The 18,426-nt window shown below is 33.1% G+C and overlaps 1 long non-coding RNA gene across 2 annotated transcripts in view; it reads right to left on the minus strand.

The window, feature by feature from the left end:
* Positions 1 to 16,180, minus strand: part of LOC143238988 (uncharacterized) — a 49,421-nt gene extending 33,241 nt beyond the window's left edge. For both annotated transcript variants that reach the window (XR_013020899.1, XR_013020897.1), the window contains exon 1: positions 15,731 to 16,180. This is a non-coding gene — a long non-coding RNA (uncharacterized LOC143238988). The remainder of the gene's footprint in view (positions 1 to 15,730) is intronic.
* Between the last annotated feature and the right edge of the window lie 2,246 nt (positions 16,181 to 18,426).

An 18,426-nucleotide genomic window follows, 5' to 3' on the forward strand; every position in this document is an offset into this window, starting at 1 on the left:
CCCTCGAGTAGCTTTGCGCGAAATTCAAAACAAAGAAACAAACAATGAGTTGTATCGACATTACACGTTACTTTTTAATATTTTAATTTCTCGAAACATGTAGCCCTTTTGGTTCCGTTACTCGCAGTAACTTTGTAAATAATTGTAAGATATTTTCTGTAATAAAAGAATAAAATGTCAGTTTTATTCTCTTTTTCAGAAGTTTGTACTTCATAAATGTCTGATTTTTTGTTTCAAAGAAACCTGGATTTGAGAGTATAAAATACTGTTCGTTATGTTTACAGTGTATTTTATCAGTAAATAAATGTTGACTTTCTTGTCTAAGGTTTTAGTCTTTCCATTACAGTGGCTGTCTCTATACGCGCACAGTTTTTGTTTTGAACTCTGCCCAAATTTAGCAAAAAAAAAAATCAGAGTGGAGGCAGCTAGTTATCACCATTCACAGTTGAAATGGCAGATAAGTTTGCTAAAACGGGGATTTGAACCTGCGACCTGCATGATGCGAGTTGAGCTCCCTTACCACCTTGCATTGCCAGGCCTTGTGATTTTGGTTTTGAAAAGCAAAATAATTTCAGATACAAATTAAGGAGTTGAGGATAAACATAATTTGGCGTTTAATAATTATAGATTCTATTAAATTTCAGCTAAAATTTGTGTATTATAATTCAACCAGCTTGTTGAGTTATGGTGTTTTGGAAAGGCCTCGTCGGCAACGACGTATAGACAAATAAATGTATTATAAATGATCTCAGACATTTTTCTCAGTGGAAACCCACAAAGGGCTGTCTACTAAAATGACGTCATTAAAATTATTAGTAATGATACCACATATTATCTCAAGTATCATCAGCTTAAATAAAAGCATTAGAAATAATCGTTTTCTTGCATCACCAGGTGTCCGGTGTAGAGATTTGTTAGCAACTACGTTTTTTAATGATATATGTAGATTTTCTTCAACATAAATTGCGTTTCTTGTAATGGATTATGTAATTATTTGTTACCTATGTATTTTCTTACCTATGTAGAAAATAGGGTTACCATTCTACACCAGAAATTTCCTTATCATCACCTAGACCTGCCGTTTAGGAAATCCTGGTGTGATATAGAGCTAGGACTATTTGTAACTACACTCTGTTTTCTCTGGTTGATCTTGTCGATTCTATGGATTTGTGACGAAAACATAATACGGTATGATTCTCTTTAATGTTTAGGTCTGTTGGTGAATTCAGAAAGCATCTTGTATTCAACAGTATATTCGTGCTCCGCATACAGACTTATGATTGTTTATTAAACAGGTCTGTTAGCAAACAGGGAATGTTTATTGTAGTTAGAAAAACCCGTGTTTCAGTCATTTTAAGAATTTATTTTGTGGAGAAAACAACAACTTTTCTACTGCGATCTGTTTTATTTTTTCTTTTACATTTACTCTTGCAACGTGCTTTGTGTTACGAACAAGTTTGTTGTTATTTGTCAGTAACTAGAAGGAACTTCCTGTCTAACATACTGATATAACCATAGAACACTTTCATTGTCAGTAGTCACTGGAGCTAGTTCGTATTTCATTTACTACTTGATCTGTTGTATAGAAAGCATTTTCTGTGTAATATGCCAGTCTATATACAAATTTTCCAGTTCTCATAGACTGTTTCCTTTATGTAGACGCATAGACATTTTCGGCAATTTGGATGGCTATGTACGCTCTATATTTCAATACGAAATGAATCTAAGATGTATTATGAATAGAATGCACCGAAGCCAAATAATACCGTAACACAAGGTTTTAATGTTTCAGTACAATTATGACACTTGGTAAATATTCCAAGTTAACTTAAATAAAATAAATATATTTAAATAAACCGATACTAAGAATCATTTTAAATATAATAATACAAAAATATCGGTGACCTCATTTTTAAACATATGGAACTTATAGTTACTTATAAAAGATACAAAGATCTTAATGTCTTTAATAAACAGTGATGCAGGCCAGATATGGCCAGGTGGTTAAGGCACTCGACTCGAGGGTCGCGAGTTCGAATCCCCGTCGCACCAAACATACTCGCCCCTTCAGCCGTGGGGACGTTATAAAGTGACGGTTAATCCCACTATTCGTTGGTAAAAGAGTAGTCAAAGAGTTGATGATGGATGGTGGCGACTAGCTACTTCCCTCCAGTTTTACACTGCTAAATGAGGGACGGATGGCGCAGATAGCCCTCGTGTAACTTTGAGCGAAATTTAAACCAAACCAAACGAAATACTGATGGAATGTACGTGTGCTCTTCTGTTAAGTCCCAAGAGGTTAAATGAATACTAATTATGTGCACATATTTATATGTTTTTGTGTAATATATGTGTGTCTACGTGTGTTTTCACGCGCACACTTTATGATTTCATAGAAATATTAAATAATAAACACCCCGGATGTTTTACTTTCATTCCAATTTGTTCAATGTCTTGTTATATTGCCCCCAGTGGCTCAGCAGCATGTCTGCGGACTTACAACGCAAAAACCGGGTTTCGATACTCGTGGTGGGCAGAGCACAGATAGCCCATTGAGTAGCATTGTGCTTAATTTGAAACAACAACTTGTTATATTTGTTACAATAAATAATATTCTAAAAGTATTGTTTCTCAGTGTCAGGGAAAGTGAGAACTTCAGTTTAGAATTAACTGAGAATTATCTTCCAAGGAAAACAAGAACCCAGGTCATACCACACAGTGGCAAACAACAGTCATAATTCAGCTGAACTGGTACGACATCACTGAAAGCTTGGGGAGTTAAAGTGTTAATTATCGCTGTGCACGCAATAAACAAGCGGCAAGACTATTCGTTAATTACCAACAATAAATGTTTGAAACACGATACCTTATTCCAAATATCTCCATATAAATATATACGATGACTTGTAGTGCATATCTAAAAAGCTTCATTATGCTACACGGTCTTTCGGTGCGATTATCCGGACGTCGCATCGTTAAGTGTGATATTTCATAATAATACGAGAATAACTTTCAGATAAACGTTCACTCACACTAAGGCACTTTAACTGATGTTACCGACAAAGGTTCCCAAATTAACTTGCATAATGTTTTCGACTGAAAAGACATCATATTTATGTCTTTCATACGTACCTATATTTATAGATTATTAATATACAGTGTAGTTTAAAGATCATTTATTGGCTGTTTGTATTCTGGACTCCTTTGTTTAATTCGGATTCGAAACCATATGAAACACTAACTACTTCATACGAGAAGGAAAGTAACAACTCTTCACATAAGATTAATATATGACTAAAGATGACAATAATAACATTGTTTTATTCATAAACAATGATGTAAGATGTAACACTCGGTTGATTGCTACGTTTGAATGGTTGACGAAATCGTTGCAAATTGTAGCAACAGGTATTAAGTAGATTACAATGAGTTTTATTAAGATAAATTTTGATATTAAAATGGATAGGTAGTAGACATAAGCATCAGTGAAAAGTGACTAAAGATGGCGTCTCACGTGAAGAATAACGTCTACATCACATCTCTGTATATTTGGTGACAAATAGTTTAGTTATAAAACCATCTCCATTAACTCGTACTTTGAATATGTTGCTAATATTCCTATAGTTCTGTTTTCGGGTTTCTTAACTGTCATATGTTGTAATTTGTTGTAATATCAACCAAATAGCATAGGTAAAATAAGGCGAGATGGACGTTAAGTGGAACTATATTTCATGATTCCATTGTAGATTTAGAATGTAAATTTATACAACCCTACTTAAAGCGCTCAAAACTCTCTGCAACGTTTGGAAAATATATGGGCTTTTAGGCTTAGTAAAAATCATTTTAAAATATTCGATTCAAAGTTGCTTATGAAGAAGCAATACACACTTGAGCAGAAGTCCTCTGCTTATGTAATTTTTACTTTCTGTTAAGGAACACGCCTCTTCATGAAGATGCATTGGGTCTCCTTTAAAGTTGAAACCACACACATGAAACAGTGGGATATACAAACGGGTGTTCCCTGTGTTTAGCTATGAATTATTTTACCACGTGACGTTTCTTTAGCCTTTTCTTATGTCCTTTCTAATGTAGAGAGCAATAAAACCCAAATAACAGACACTAAGTTACAACACCCTTATCACTTGGAGAAGCCGTCTGAACATTGCAACACAACGTAACGTCAAAATGAAAGTAAAACGTGAGAAAATCTAGTTCGTAAATAGCTGTCTTTTATAATAACACACACTGATAATGACGATATATGTGTGTGTGCGCTCGCTTGCGCCCAATAATTCTCACTGTTCACTCTAAAACAAAAGTTTGGTCTCCGGTGAATTTGACCTCTCAACCTTTATAGGTATTTTTAATAGTATTAACAGTGCTAGATTTTTACAAGGAACATCTTAACTTCTTTGTATTATAGGTTATTTTGAGTGGTATTAACAGTGATAGATTCTCACAGGAACATTTTAACCTCTCTGTATTATTGGTTATTTTTTAATAATATTAACAGGACTAACTTCTCAAAAGGAACATTTTCTGGTTTTGCGCCGCACACAAATGTAAAGATGATACAAATTTTTAGGGATCTTTCAAACTCTTGCGATAAGTTAAAACCCGAATCAGTTTTTGCGATAAAGGTGCACCGCAGCTGAGTTATTATTCTGCTCTTCAACTGCAAATTACGAGCCAACAAAACAAATATTAGACTCATGGCCACGCACTTATTTCGTCAGAGACGTACACTTCCTTTACGGTTATCCACCACGGGTGTTATTAGAAATCATTAGCGTACTTTAAAGTACAAACGTGGTCAGAAGTTAGTTATTTATTATAGGCTACTGTCAGATGGGCTACAAAACCGAAGTGGACACACCTTTAAGGAAGGATAGTGATAAAAGAGGAAAATGAAAAGACAGTGATAGCGTAACACTGGACTACTCCAAACAGTGACGTCAGATTTATGGTCCTAAAATGGTGGCAGAGGGCGAAGGAAAAATAATCGACCCTGGTTTTAGGATTTTATGTTTTACCATCCAATAGAAAAAGTGCACAGCCTGAGATGGCCGACATTCTGACCCAAGTGAGAGGAGAATAATAAGAAGGCAGAGCCGTCCAACATCCCGACTGGTTAAAATCGCGGGTTATTAAAATTCGAAGGCGGGAATATCCAAATCCAACTTCTACTCTCGAAAATGATGTCATTTTTAGGGTTAGGGTTTCTACTTGTCTCCGTAAGAACATGTTTATTAAACTGAAAACAGACACTAGTATGGTATAAAGTACGTAAGCCTGTTATTAGCAGAGAGAAACATGCGTATAGCAAATGAATAAATAAACGTTGTTGGAAATCGGACACAATTAGGTTACTAATTTTGTTAGGCCCCGGCATGGCCAAGTGGTTAGGGCGCTCGACTAGTAAACTAAGAGTCACGGGTTCGAATCCCCGTCACACCAAACATGCTTGCTCTCTCAGCCGTGAGGGAGTTATTATGTGATGATCAATCCCACCATTCGTTGTTAAAGAGTTGCCCAAGAGTTGGCGGTGGGTGGTGATGACTAGCTGTTTTCCCTCTAGTCTTACACTGCTAAATTAGGGATGGCTAGCGAAGATAGCCCTGGTGTAGTTTTGCGCGATATTGAGACCAAATCAAAACAAACTAGTTTTGTTTTTTGTAAGCAAGAACCTTATCAGAACAAGTACAGGGTAGTTTAAACAGGGTATAATATACTGGAAAAGTTTGAGTTTTTTTTTCGTAAGAGTCAGTAAAAAAATAAATAAATTCGTTTTAGAGAAGGTAAAAATGAAACGATTATGAAACATTGAAAGGGGCATATCTTGATGAAATACATAATATGCTAGAACTGCTCTTCATTGACCTGGACAGTTATTAACTGTGCAACTTGATGTCCGTTATTGATTCAAATTATTAAGCTGAATTTCCACTAAGTCTGCGGATATATTTATAAGCTTGAAGTATGTTTCAACAAAAGTAACTTATAATTATCTGCTCATATACGTTCTTTACCTCCAACTGATATTTTAGGAAGAAGGCAGTTCGTCAGCATCAGCTTAGGTGAACTCTAGTCTGACCGAATAATGGGATTCGGTGGTCATACTTGAGAGTTTCCACGGCCAGAATATGTGGCCAGAGACAAAGAATACGAACCAACGGTTTCACTCTTCAAGCACGCTAATCAATAGTTCACGTTCGAATCTGAGCTTAAAGTGTAATTATAGTTGCTTGCTAGGATGCAACGAAAACATACAAGTAATTTTATCGTAAGTGCAAAATAACTAGGAAAGACTTATTGATGTTATTTTATAAGAAGAAACTAATCGATTGGTTAAGCTTATTGATTTATATTACTGTTAGATATATTACACAGTTGTATTATTATAATAAAGTTTACAACGTAAATGAAGAATTTAAACGAAATTAAGGATTAGCATGAGATTCGACAATATTCTAACAATGTTAAGAATGTGTACGTGTATCTGTGTGAAATTGTATACGTGTGCCTGTGTGAAATTGTACCAGTTCTTACAGAGCTTAACAACTGCAAAAACTAAACGAATTTTACAAGAAAATTTTCAGTAACTAATGTAAGTTTTTATATGATGTTGTTTGTTGCTGTGTTTTTCGAAAAGTAAAATTAGTTTACTTGTGTTTTAAGATCTGTCAAAATTATTTTAAACAAATTGTAAACGACTAAGATGATGTTATAATGATTTAATATTAACAGTGCTAGATTTTCACAAGGAATATTTTAACATCTCTGTATTATAGTTTATTTTAATAGTATTAATAGTTCTAGATTTTCACAAGAAACATTTTAACATCTGTATGTTATAGGTTATTTTTTAACAGTATAACAGTGTTATATTATCACAAAGAACATTTTAACTTTTGCATTCAGAGAAAATTTCAAAGATAAAAAACAGCTATTCTTAAAGAGAAATAACACGTTAAAATTTAGGGGATCAGATTTTCCGTGATAAAAGTATTACAGAAATTATCTGGAAAACAAATTATGCGAGAAATAAGATATACATTACAGGATAAAAATCGTGTTTATGGTTTTATTTCTATCTATAAACAAGTAAAAACCATTCTGAAAGTAATGCTGACAAAACCTAGAAACTTTTACTGAAAGTTTAATGAAGCATTAAGTGTAAACCTTTATAGTTTTTAGATTGGTTTGGCTTGTTTTTTTAATTTCGCGCAAAGCTACTCGAGAGCTATCTGCGCTAGCCGGCCCTAATTTAGTGGTATAAGGCTAGAGGGAAGGCAACTCTCGGACTACTCTTTTACCAACGAATAGTCGGATTGACCGTCACATTATAACGCCCCGACGGATGAGAGGGCGAGAATGTTTGGTGTGACGGGGATTCGAACCCGCGATCCTCAGATTACGAGTCGAGTGCCTTAACCACCTGGCCATGCCGGGCCGCCTTTATAGTTAATGTATCCGTTGTGACGTAAGTTAAATAGATCATGCCCATAAACAAACATCCATTTCTTTATTAGTATATACGTATTTAAATAAATATATTTATATAGCTTACGTTAACACTTACACGTCCTGTCGTGAGTTTATTTCTCTGCTGTTTTAAAAGATTTTTAAGTTTGATCATTTAATTTGTTTCACGGACCACATAGTGATAATAAACATATGAGGATAATACACGAACTATGTTTCCTGAAGATTACATAAATCGTCAGTTGAGCTGACGATAGAATCTGATAAAAGTCTCAAAGAACAGAAGAAAATATTTAATAATTCAAACTAAATCATAAGTATCCTATTTAATGTATTGTAATATATATTGTTGTGTTTACTAGGTTGGGGCTTTAACGTTAAAAATCAAGTCCAATACCAAATCAACATTTATGTTTTCAGCCTCCTAGCGGAATACTATTTATTAAACATCTGAATTGACAGTAATAAGTCTGAGCACTACGAATTATTATAATACAGTCCAAACAAAGCAGTATGACCTAGGGCAACCGTTTTTCACGCAAGTAGAAAGTACTGTTTGTAAATTGAGGAGCGTATTTATACTTGTGTATCACGAACGTTCTTATGCACCTTGGAACGTTCTGCACGTTTCATACCAGGTCATGATTTAGAATGCTCACTTAAGACAAGTTTCTACAAGTATTATATATCGTTTGTTATATCCTAATCGTTAAGTTATCTTCAATTACAGTAATAACTTATAAGTATAAAATGATCATATGAATGGTATTACATTATTTCTCGGATATTTTATTGGGCTTCTGAAGCTACATAACTTTTTCAACTGCACGTGTATATATATATATGCCTTCTCATCTCATCTTTAAATATATATTAATATCAGTACTAGATGATTGTAGTCCTTTTGCTGCATTAAAGACAAATATATTACCTTTAGAATATTAAGGAAATAAAAAACTACGTATGGTATAATTGAATCTCTTTTACATCAATTTTATTCTATGTTTATAGTTCGTTCAACGTAAACTATCGTCACAGCTCCAGTAAACGTTAGCACCGCACACATTTTTCAGTATTTTCTATGAAGCTCTATTTAACTATATGACCATTGCACAGTCACTAAGTTGTGTAAAAATATTTATTTAGTGCATTTTGCAGCTCCAGAATTCAGTTCTCTGCTGTTACCAACGGCACTAATTTCTAATGTGATACAGCCACACAGCCGGCGATGTTAGTCATGTATCATCTATTGTTTCGTACATATGGCTAGATATAATGTATTAACAGTGTACACGCCTGTTACTACAACAGATATCAGGCTTTTGTTGTTGGAATACCGTTATTTCTCCGCTTGTTAGTTCGAAATTGTTTATCAAAATATTCATCGTGTCTTTAAAAAAAGAAAGGTTTTGTTACTATGTATACAATGTCCGAAAAGTCTGGAACCAGAAGGATTAAAACGAGTGTTATAGAAGGCGTTCTACTGCTGTTCTTCTAATTCAGAACAAATTTGGATTAACAGCACGATTAACTCGATCTTCTCATGTTTTGACAGCACCGGAAACAGTTACGTATCTGAAATTAAATTCATGTTTTGACAGCACCGTAAACAGTCACGTATCTGAAATTAAATTCATGTTTTGACAACACCGTAAACTGTCACGTATCTGAAATTGAATAAAGCTACAAGTCACCTATGGTAACAGACCTTTTTGACACCCTGCATATATATATATAAAATAAAAACATTGGAATATTTTTAACATGTTTTCAAGAAAGACATCTTAACGTTTATGCCTTAAAAAAAAAACAACACCAAATAAACTTTCCATATAAAAATTTATGAGGCTCGGTGTTTAATATTATGAATGTACACAATCTTTTCTTCAGCCCAATATGGTTGTTGTCATGTTCAGTCGAAACTTAAAGTGGCCTTTAGGAATAGTAATTTGAGTATGTTAGTAACATAGGAGTTGGAAAAATTATTTGATTAAACTTTCCAAGGTCCACTAATATAGATTCCATTACCACTAGAACGATCTTGAAGGATGTAAGGTTGTCACGTGAACAAAAATGGGACAGAATGTTGACTCGAGGGTTCCGTATTGATCGCTGAGCTCTACGCATGAAGATGACTTCGTCTCTTATTTCTCTTAAGTGACAAAGACTTGGCGGCTGTGAATTATCCGAGATGGTTAATAAATACTCCACTGCACTTCAGAAGGTAAGTTTCTTTAGATCTGAAGATGTTTTATTCTCTAATTTCTACTCTGTGACAAAGACTTGAGGTCTCAAGTCATCAAATAGATGATTACAAAAATACTAAGGAAGGTAAGTGACAGTTTGTAACACTTATCAATGGAGACCAACTTGAGTTAGGTTAAGTATTTGTTAACAGTGTTATTTCCAGTCTTTACGAAAATTCATCCATGAACTACTTTTACAGGATTAACTTCCGATAAATTTGTAGTTTAAACTACATAGTATTCTTCCATTTTTCCTACAGGAAAGTATTCTGTTAACGGTTTTTAAAAAATTCTAGTTATTATTATCAGAAGAACATCCATAGAGTTTTATTTGCAAGATTAGAGATTCGATAACAAGCGTGGACATTAATTCATGAAAAGAACGTCTTGACATCCGGAAACACTCGTATTATCAGTTTTCTAATTTCGTACATGGTTTTATTAAAGCTCGTTCCATTTTCAAGTTGTATTTTTGGTTTTTTTTTAATTTCGCGCAAAGCTACACGAAGGCTATCACTACTACTTTAGTAGTGTAAGACCAGAGGGAAGGCAGCTAGTCATCACCACTTACTGCCAACTCTTGGGCTACTCTTTTACCAACGAATAGTGAGATTGACTATCACATTATGACGCCCCCACGGCTGAAAGGGCGAGCACGTTTGGTGCGACGGGAATTGGAACCCGCGACCCTCAGATTACGAGTCGAACGCCTTGGCCCACCTGGCTATGCCGGGCCCATTCTGGTAGAATACGATCGTGAAATTTTCTATACGCAAATGGTAGGTAGCGTTTGACAGAACTATGTATAAAACAACCAAAAACAAGAATTTATTTCTATTAAAAATCAAAAATAGTTGTTGTTTTTTATTCTAATACGCAGCATAGGTTTTAAAAATGGTCGAATTAATTAATGTATGTGCTACGCAGCATAGACTTTCAAAATGGTCGTATCGTTCGACGTGTTGAAACAACAAGAACGTCTAGACGGAGGTTTGTTTAACGATATATATTTATAATGTAAACACAGGTAGCTGTAACGCGTTAGAAAGTCAAGGTCTGTGACACATTTTGTTGATATAATTCGTACTTGTCAAGTCGACATTCATTTAACATACGCCATTGGAATACGACAGAACCAACAATTAGAAATCTGGTTGACTGTGCATAAGTAGGCACTTAGGAATGTGACACACATTTAAAGAAAAAATGGATTTCGAGTGCGTTAGGTTTTGAAGACATTGCTTTACCAACATCTAGAGAAGACGAGGCATGGCCAGGTGGTTAAGGCACTCGACTCTTAATTTCAGAGTCGCGGGTTCGAATCCGCGTCACACCAAACATGTTCGCCCTTTCAGCCGTGAGGACATTATAAAGTTACGGTCAATCTCACTATTCGTTGGTAAAAGAGTAGCCCAAGAGTTGGCGGTGGGTGATGATGACTAGCTGTCTTTCCTCTAGTCTTACACTGCTAAATTATGGACGTCTAACGCAGATAGCCCTCGTGTAGCTTTGCGCTAAGTTCAAAACACCTAGAAATATACTTATCACTCGTCAAAATTGATAGACCAACTCCGTGTACAGGAAGCAGCCGTTCTTCATAGGATATCTGTGTTACTGCTGCTCAGTTTTATTATAGTAAAGAGCACAGGTTGTAGTCGTGTAATTTTGAGCTTAACAGCAAAAAATAAACAAAGGAAAAAAACATTAAGCTGCTTATTTCCGTATTTCAATTCATTTCCTTCGTCACGGCTTCGGTTACAAAATATCTTCAGAATGGTTACGTTTTCGTAGGACCTTGACAACAAGCGTTTGTCAAGGTACGACTATTTGTCTATTCCCAAACTCCACGTGTTTTGTTTTTGCATGATACTAGAAATAAATCTAAAAATAGGTTTTCAAATCTGCATAATAACAGATCAAACCCTACTTTGTAGACCTTTCTTCCTATATCTATATACAAGCTAGAAACCGTCGGAAAAACACCTGTTTCATCCACTTAAGTCTGTAAGTAATAATTCGTAGTTAGTTTTCTAACGTACACGTGTCACTGTGATTAGTTAAGTGACTTCGATTATAATTTATAAATTATCCACGTGTGAAAATTTATATACAACCATCAATGTAATTTAACCTAAATTTTAGTGTTTCGGCAGTTTCTCATCAAGGTTACTAGCGTAGCATGTTAGTATTATAACTTTCTTAGCCCTAAGATAATTTTTTAATATAGATAGTTTGAGGGCTTATAAAAGTAGAGTTTCGATACCTGTATTGAACAGAGAATAGGTAGCCCATTGTGTAAGTTTTTAACTAACAACGAACGAACGGAGTGTAGTCTTGCACGATTTCACACAATTTTTAAGAAATATATAACAACAATATCTTGCTGGTTGAATACTGTCATTAATTAGAAATTGCAGCAAAAGTTATTTATTTCGTAATTCGTTTTATTTATCAAACTTCAATGAAATAATACATTCTACTGTGTTTTTACTTGTGTATTTAAAGAAGTGAAAAAACTTCGGCTGACAGAAAAATATCTTTTTTGCCGTTTGTTGCTAACTTAATAAAAGACATTTAATGAAGAAGAACAAATATATGAAAAGTTAAAAATAATTGTGTAAAGTTAGATACAAAAATAATAATATATGAAGCGTGAGAGTCATATAACTTTTAATAAAGTTCGTGAGAAACGAACAAGCGTCGCGTAAATTATTAATTATTTACCAACAGATTTCTTTACTGGGTAATAAACTTGCTTTTGAGATAACGATTTAAAACATGAGAAACAGATTATATACATAATGTAGAAACACCAGATTATTTCTATACATCTCTCAGATTATCAGAATCCAAAGGAAAGACCTACATTATGTCTTTGAATTGCTAATGTAACTTCTGCAAGCCCGCAACTCAAGTATAAGGAATTTTGCATAATACAGCTAGTTGACATGAAAATTATTAATATATTTCACAAAATATAACAAATTAGCGATCTCAGTTTGGGGTTTTGTTGCCAGGAAACATTTGGAAAGATAGTTAAGTGTGTTTTTCTTATGGAATCAAGAACCTTTCTAATGCATTTGTTGTAAAAAATGAAACATACGAAGTCCAGCTGTCGCCCTCAGAGGACTTCATAAAATTTAAGAAATTATGAATTGGTCTATGCAATGTGAAGAATCGGTAACTGATTGCTAAAGAATCGGTAACTGATTGCTAAAGAATCGGTAACTGATTGCTAACTGCTTGAGTGCTTAAAGTGAGAAGGATTTACACACAACTTTCAGTTATGTTCGTGACAAACAGTTAATTATGTCAGTAATATATAATATCAGATCTTTATTTACGGTACTATTAACTTATTCATCGTTACACTGTATTAAATTCCTAAACTAAAACTATGTATTGTCTTGTTTTCATAATACATGGTTCATACCGTTCAGAGTCTAAAATGTCTAATTTTATGACAAAGTTGTTTGTATAGAAATAGATTACCAATCTAATTTAAACGAAAACTTATATCATGTCGTTTTTCTTCCATATCATACTCTGTTTTTATTTAAGCATAGAAATATAATTATCTGCACTCTGCCTACTACAGGTATAAAACCCTGATTTTGGTTTTGTATAAACCCTCATGATTAAAATTAACTTACATCAACCGTGGGTGGGATAAGATATGAATCGACTATATTGTAAGTGTAACAGTAGTATGCGTAAACATTCCTAAGATCAGATAATCACTTGCAATTAGGGTTTTAATTTTGTTCAGATTAGTACGGCTATACTCCCAAGGGTCTTGTTTCAAAGCTGTCTCTTTACATAATACAAACATTTACAATGAAACGTTTGGACTCTATCTAAATTAGATTAGTTATAGCACTCGTACGCAGTTTTGATTTTGTTTAAATTAGGATAGTTATAGCACCAGTACACAGTTTTGACTTTGTTTAAATTAGGATAGTTATAGCACCAGTACACAGTTTTGACTTTGTTTAAATTAGGATAGTTATAGCACCAGTACACAGTTTTGAGTCTGTTTAAATTAGAATAGTTATAGCACCAGTACACAGTTTTGACTCTGTTTAAATTAGGATAGTTATAGCACCAGTACACAGTTTTGAGTCTGTTTAAATTAGAATAGTTATAGCACCAGTACACAGTTTTGAGTCTGTTTAAATTAGAATAGTTATAGCACCAGTACACAGTTTTAACTCTGTTTAAATTATAATAGTTATAGCACCAGTAAACAGTTTTGACTCTGTTTAAATTAGAATAGTTATAGCAACAACGCAAAGGCTGGATATTTTAAGGCTGTATTTTTTTGCGTGATAAAATAGAAGCGTTGTATAGGCCTATAACGTTAAGCCTGGAGTATGTATTAAAGTTGAAAACAAGTGCCTTACATTTGTTCCATTTTGTGGTAACTTGCGAACAAGTTGATTCCTTTATTTTTGTGTTACTTATTACAAATTTATATTGCGAATCGAAATGAAACTTTAAGTAATTATTAAACAATATCTGATGAAACCTGAGGAAAACCAAAATCACAACGCTTGTTGTTGACTGTCACAAACGTAACAACGTTTCTTGACGACTGACATTCACATGGGAACGTTTTTACTAGAAGTAATTTAAATACAAACAACACATCCTACCGAAAATGACGTATGGCAAAGTATCATACGATTATGAGATACCTAACAATACATCTTACTCAGTGGTTTTTAGAATTAAAACATATATTCAGCTCTTTTCTGAGGCAGAAAAACTATTAATTATTCTATAAAAGGTAAATTTATAACATTCGACAAACATAATTCTATCTAAGAAGCCACTTTTATAAATATTCAGGTTTTAACACATTAACAATAATCTATTTGATGATACATTATCTGTGTTTGAAAGCATTATTTAAAAAAAAACATTTTCTCGCATACCACATGCGAAATATAAATTTTATAATACAAATATACTAAAAGCATTGTTAAACTTATTACTATTCATTCATTTTCGTCACACCTGCGATACACCTCACGTGCAATGAGAATATAAAATCGCTTAATGATATTCTTTCAATAAACATTATTTACAACCTAAAATTTCGAAAATACTGCCTATATTAAATACGAATAAATTCAAAACTGACAAAATTTTCAGAATTTATCACTTAATCAACAAGGTTCACTGTATATATAATTTCGAACATTGGCGCTACGTAAAAATTAAATAGACTTCATTCTAAACAGAATATGCAAGAATACAACAAATACTGAGATAAAGTTTAGAAGTTAAGATATTTAAGTGATAATGATATTGTATTAAAAGACTAGCGTTTAGTGAACCAATAACATAAAGTTCCATCGGCGATTGCTGACCTAAAACAGATCAAACTATATCACACAAAATAATTAAGTACGCAATATTACGTAAAGTGATTTATGTCAAAGTTTAAATCCATGTGAACAAAGGAACGCCACACTTAAAAATGGAAACTTCTTTCGAAAACTTACACGTCATACTAGAGAGAACAAATAAAAAGAGTCGAAATTTTAATTTTCGACTTTAAATTTTCCATTGTTGGCTTAAACTAAATCGTACAATTGTTTGTCATTTTTACATTGACCAGCACTTGTTTATTACAGAGTAATTTCTACGTCGGTCTATTCTTACCATTGATTTTGCTTCAGACATTTTCAGCAGTGGACATACATATAAATATATTTAATCTTAATGAGAAAAAGAAGTGATTGTTTTTAAGCACTTCGTCCAGTCAAGAAAAGTCGCCTTATTTAACATCAGTTTTACAAACAACAAATCTTTGTGAGGTTTCCAACTGAAATACCCGAAATGTCGCTATTAAATGAAACTTTTTTTTTTCCTTCCTAAACGTGTGTTAAAGAAAACAGACTTCTTTCTTGTAGAAGTGAGGTCACATCCTGTAATATAGTATCTGTTTTATAAGTATTTTTAATCTTAGAAGTTAGTTTATCTCAACCTACCTGCTTCGATGTTCTTTTTGTAATGTGCTGTTTGATGTTTCACGTATTGGCCAGTTACCGGATTTCCACGTTTCCTTCGTCTAACTGAATTCCACAGTAGTTGTGGTTCACACTGTGATATTGTTTTACCAAACGACCGTTGTTACAAACATCCTATTCTATTATGTATCGTTGTGTGTTTGGTGCGATATGATTTGATCTGTTTGTTAATACTCCAGAACTTTAAGGTAACTTGGAAATGCTCGAGTGTTAAACAGATATCGTCTACACCGCGTCTAAATACGAATGACTTTTTAAAATGTCGAGGTTTGTTTATATTATTGTACTTATTACTAGATTACATTCTTATTGTATTAATGAGTTGAAAAACCGGTTGCCTGGACACCTATGTACGTTACCAGGTTACATAACCTGATACTGATTAAGCCATCAGTAGGAAGTGAAGTTATAGTTTCTCATGGGAGTGGCCATAAATGTTCCACGTTCTTTGTCCGAATTGATGACGTCACGTCACGCTTTTGACTAACTAGGTTTGATAAACAGAAATGTTTTCGTTAAGATGTCAAAGTTCAAAACACCAGATAATTTCCATGTAACTTAATTTTACAGAAACATTAATTATCAGGAAAAACATTTTTACGCTAAACCGTTAAAATATATTTTTTGGAACAACAAAAACACATAGTTATACTTAATGTTGTTTCTTGTATCACCTGTGTTACAAATTCAGTTAAAAAACCAAAGTTTTTTTTTTACTTGACTGACTAAGTGAATTGCTGTTATATTCTATATTTGATTATCATGTTAAATTACTTAAAAAGCAGAAAAAAGTCAGTGGCCGCCATCTTTGCCCTTCGACATGGACGACGAGAGGAAAAGACGGCAACTGTATCATATATATAAATACATAGATAGATAGATATAAATTTCAGAGTCAATCTAACACTTTTCAATCACGAATAGCTGATATAATTAATGCAAAAATCGCATTTTCAGTATTAATCTACAAGTTTTTTAAAGAACATATTGTATTCATAAAATATAAATAAACCTAAAGTTTTATTTGCTGCGTATTAAACTCACCGTTAAATATTTATTTTACGAACTGAAATACGCATTACTTTCCGCATAGCAGAAGTTTTGTCACATCTATGTTCAATAAACAGCACACTCGATGAATGTTACGATATACCAGTCTTATCTGCTTACTAAAAACAAAAGTTATATAGCTCTGAAGTTATTCGTATTACCATTGTTTTTATTTAAATGGAATAAATCAATAGTTATTTTAAATACTTAGAAAGTAAATGTGCTTTGAGACATCACTTTAACCTAAATTATTAATAGTCGTTGTTGTTTTTTTCGAAATATATCTAAATATGTACTCGTTTAAGCGACCACGATACTTTTACTTATATCTTAAGAGGTTAACTCAGGGGTATCCAAATGTAGTTGTAACTTTGCGAATAACACAGATAAGCATAGGAAGCGATAATCGATTTATCCTTTAATTAAAATAAAGTACAGAATAACGTGTTGATCTCTCTAGATCATCTTCAGGTTAAGAAAGAGAGAGTTGTTAGTTAACCTGAAGATGACCTAAGAAGGTCAACACGTTGTTCTGTACTTTATTCTAATTAAAGTTTTAATACCCATACCAGTCGTCTTGGGAATACACTTTTTCATTCAAGCGGATTTCTTGTCCTCACGATTTTCCCTTTATGCAAATTCATATCTTGTAACTTCATGTTGAAAGTGGCATTACGCTAAATAACTAGTTTACCTCTGTAACAAACACGCATAAAGTTTAGTAGAAAAATATTTTATTTACGACGATAAATGCAGTATAGTAAAAAACACATAATTTCTGTTTGTTTGATACCATATAACCAAGAAAGTGTCTTCACTCGGCCCTCTCTTCACAGCATACTTACAATAACAATACATATGTGTATAATAATTTTTTCTTCACAATGTTGATTTAAAATCTGTAATAATGCAACATTCCTTACGTAAATAAAGAGGTAAACAGAATTTGCAACATATTATATAATTTCTTTCATTTTGACCAGTTAGCTATAAAACGTTAGCCAGTTTAATTCTATTAGTAATATTATTGTATTTTTATTCGTTTAATTCCTTGTACTTTGTTGTACTGTTTACTTCGATTAACTCGCATTAAAAGTTTAGCTAGGTTATTTATGTTAACAATGTAGTTTTATTGTTTGTTTCAATCAATTCGTATTCAAACTTCAGCTAATTTAATTCATAAAAATAACTAATTTTTGTTCAAATCGTGATGAAACACAACTGTACTAGGTAAATAAATATAAGACATTATAGTGTTTAAAATTCGCGATGTTCCATGTTAATTTTTCTTTACGTATTTTAGCCTAAGAATTATAAATAAGTATTTGTCACTGTGTAAGGAAACAGGTTTAGACTTCACCTGCAACATGCTAGTTGAGTTTCCATACAACTTGCTTCACTTAAATAGTTGTCAAAAGTGAGCATCTATTTAAGTGTTTAGTTGAAAAACAAGGAGCTCACATTTTCAGTGAAGATAAGTAATTAATTAAATTAATTAAATCCGATAAAATGTTATTTCCCAATTTAAATAACCAAATGTAAATATTAACTTTGTTAAATAAGGCTAAATAAGGTACTTACCATATTTGTTGAATTGTTTTTTTTAA

The sequence above is a fragment of the Tachypleus tridentatus genome, chromosome 2, assembly GCF_004210375.1.
Source record: "Tachypleus tridentatus isolate NWPU-2018 chromosome 2, ASM421037v1, whole genome shotgun sequence".
Lineage (NCBI taxonomy): Eukaryota > Metazoa > Arthropoda > Merostomata > Xiphosura > Limulidae > Tachypleus > Tachypleus tridentatus.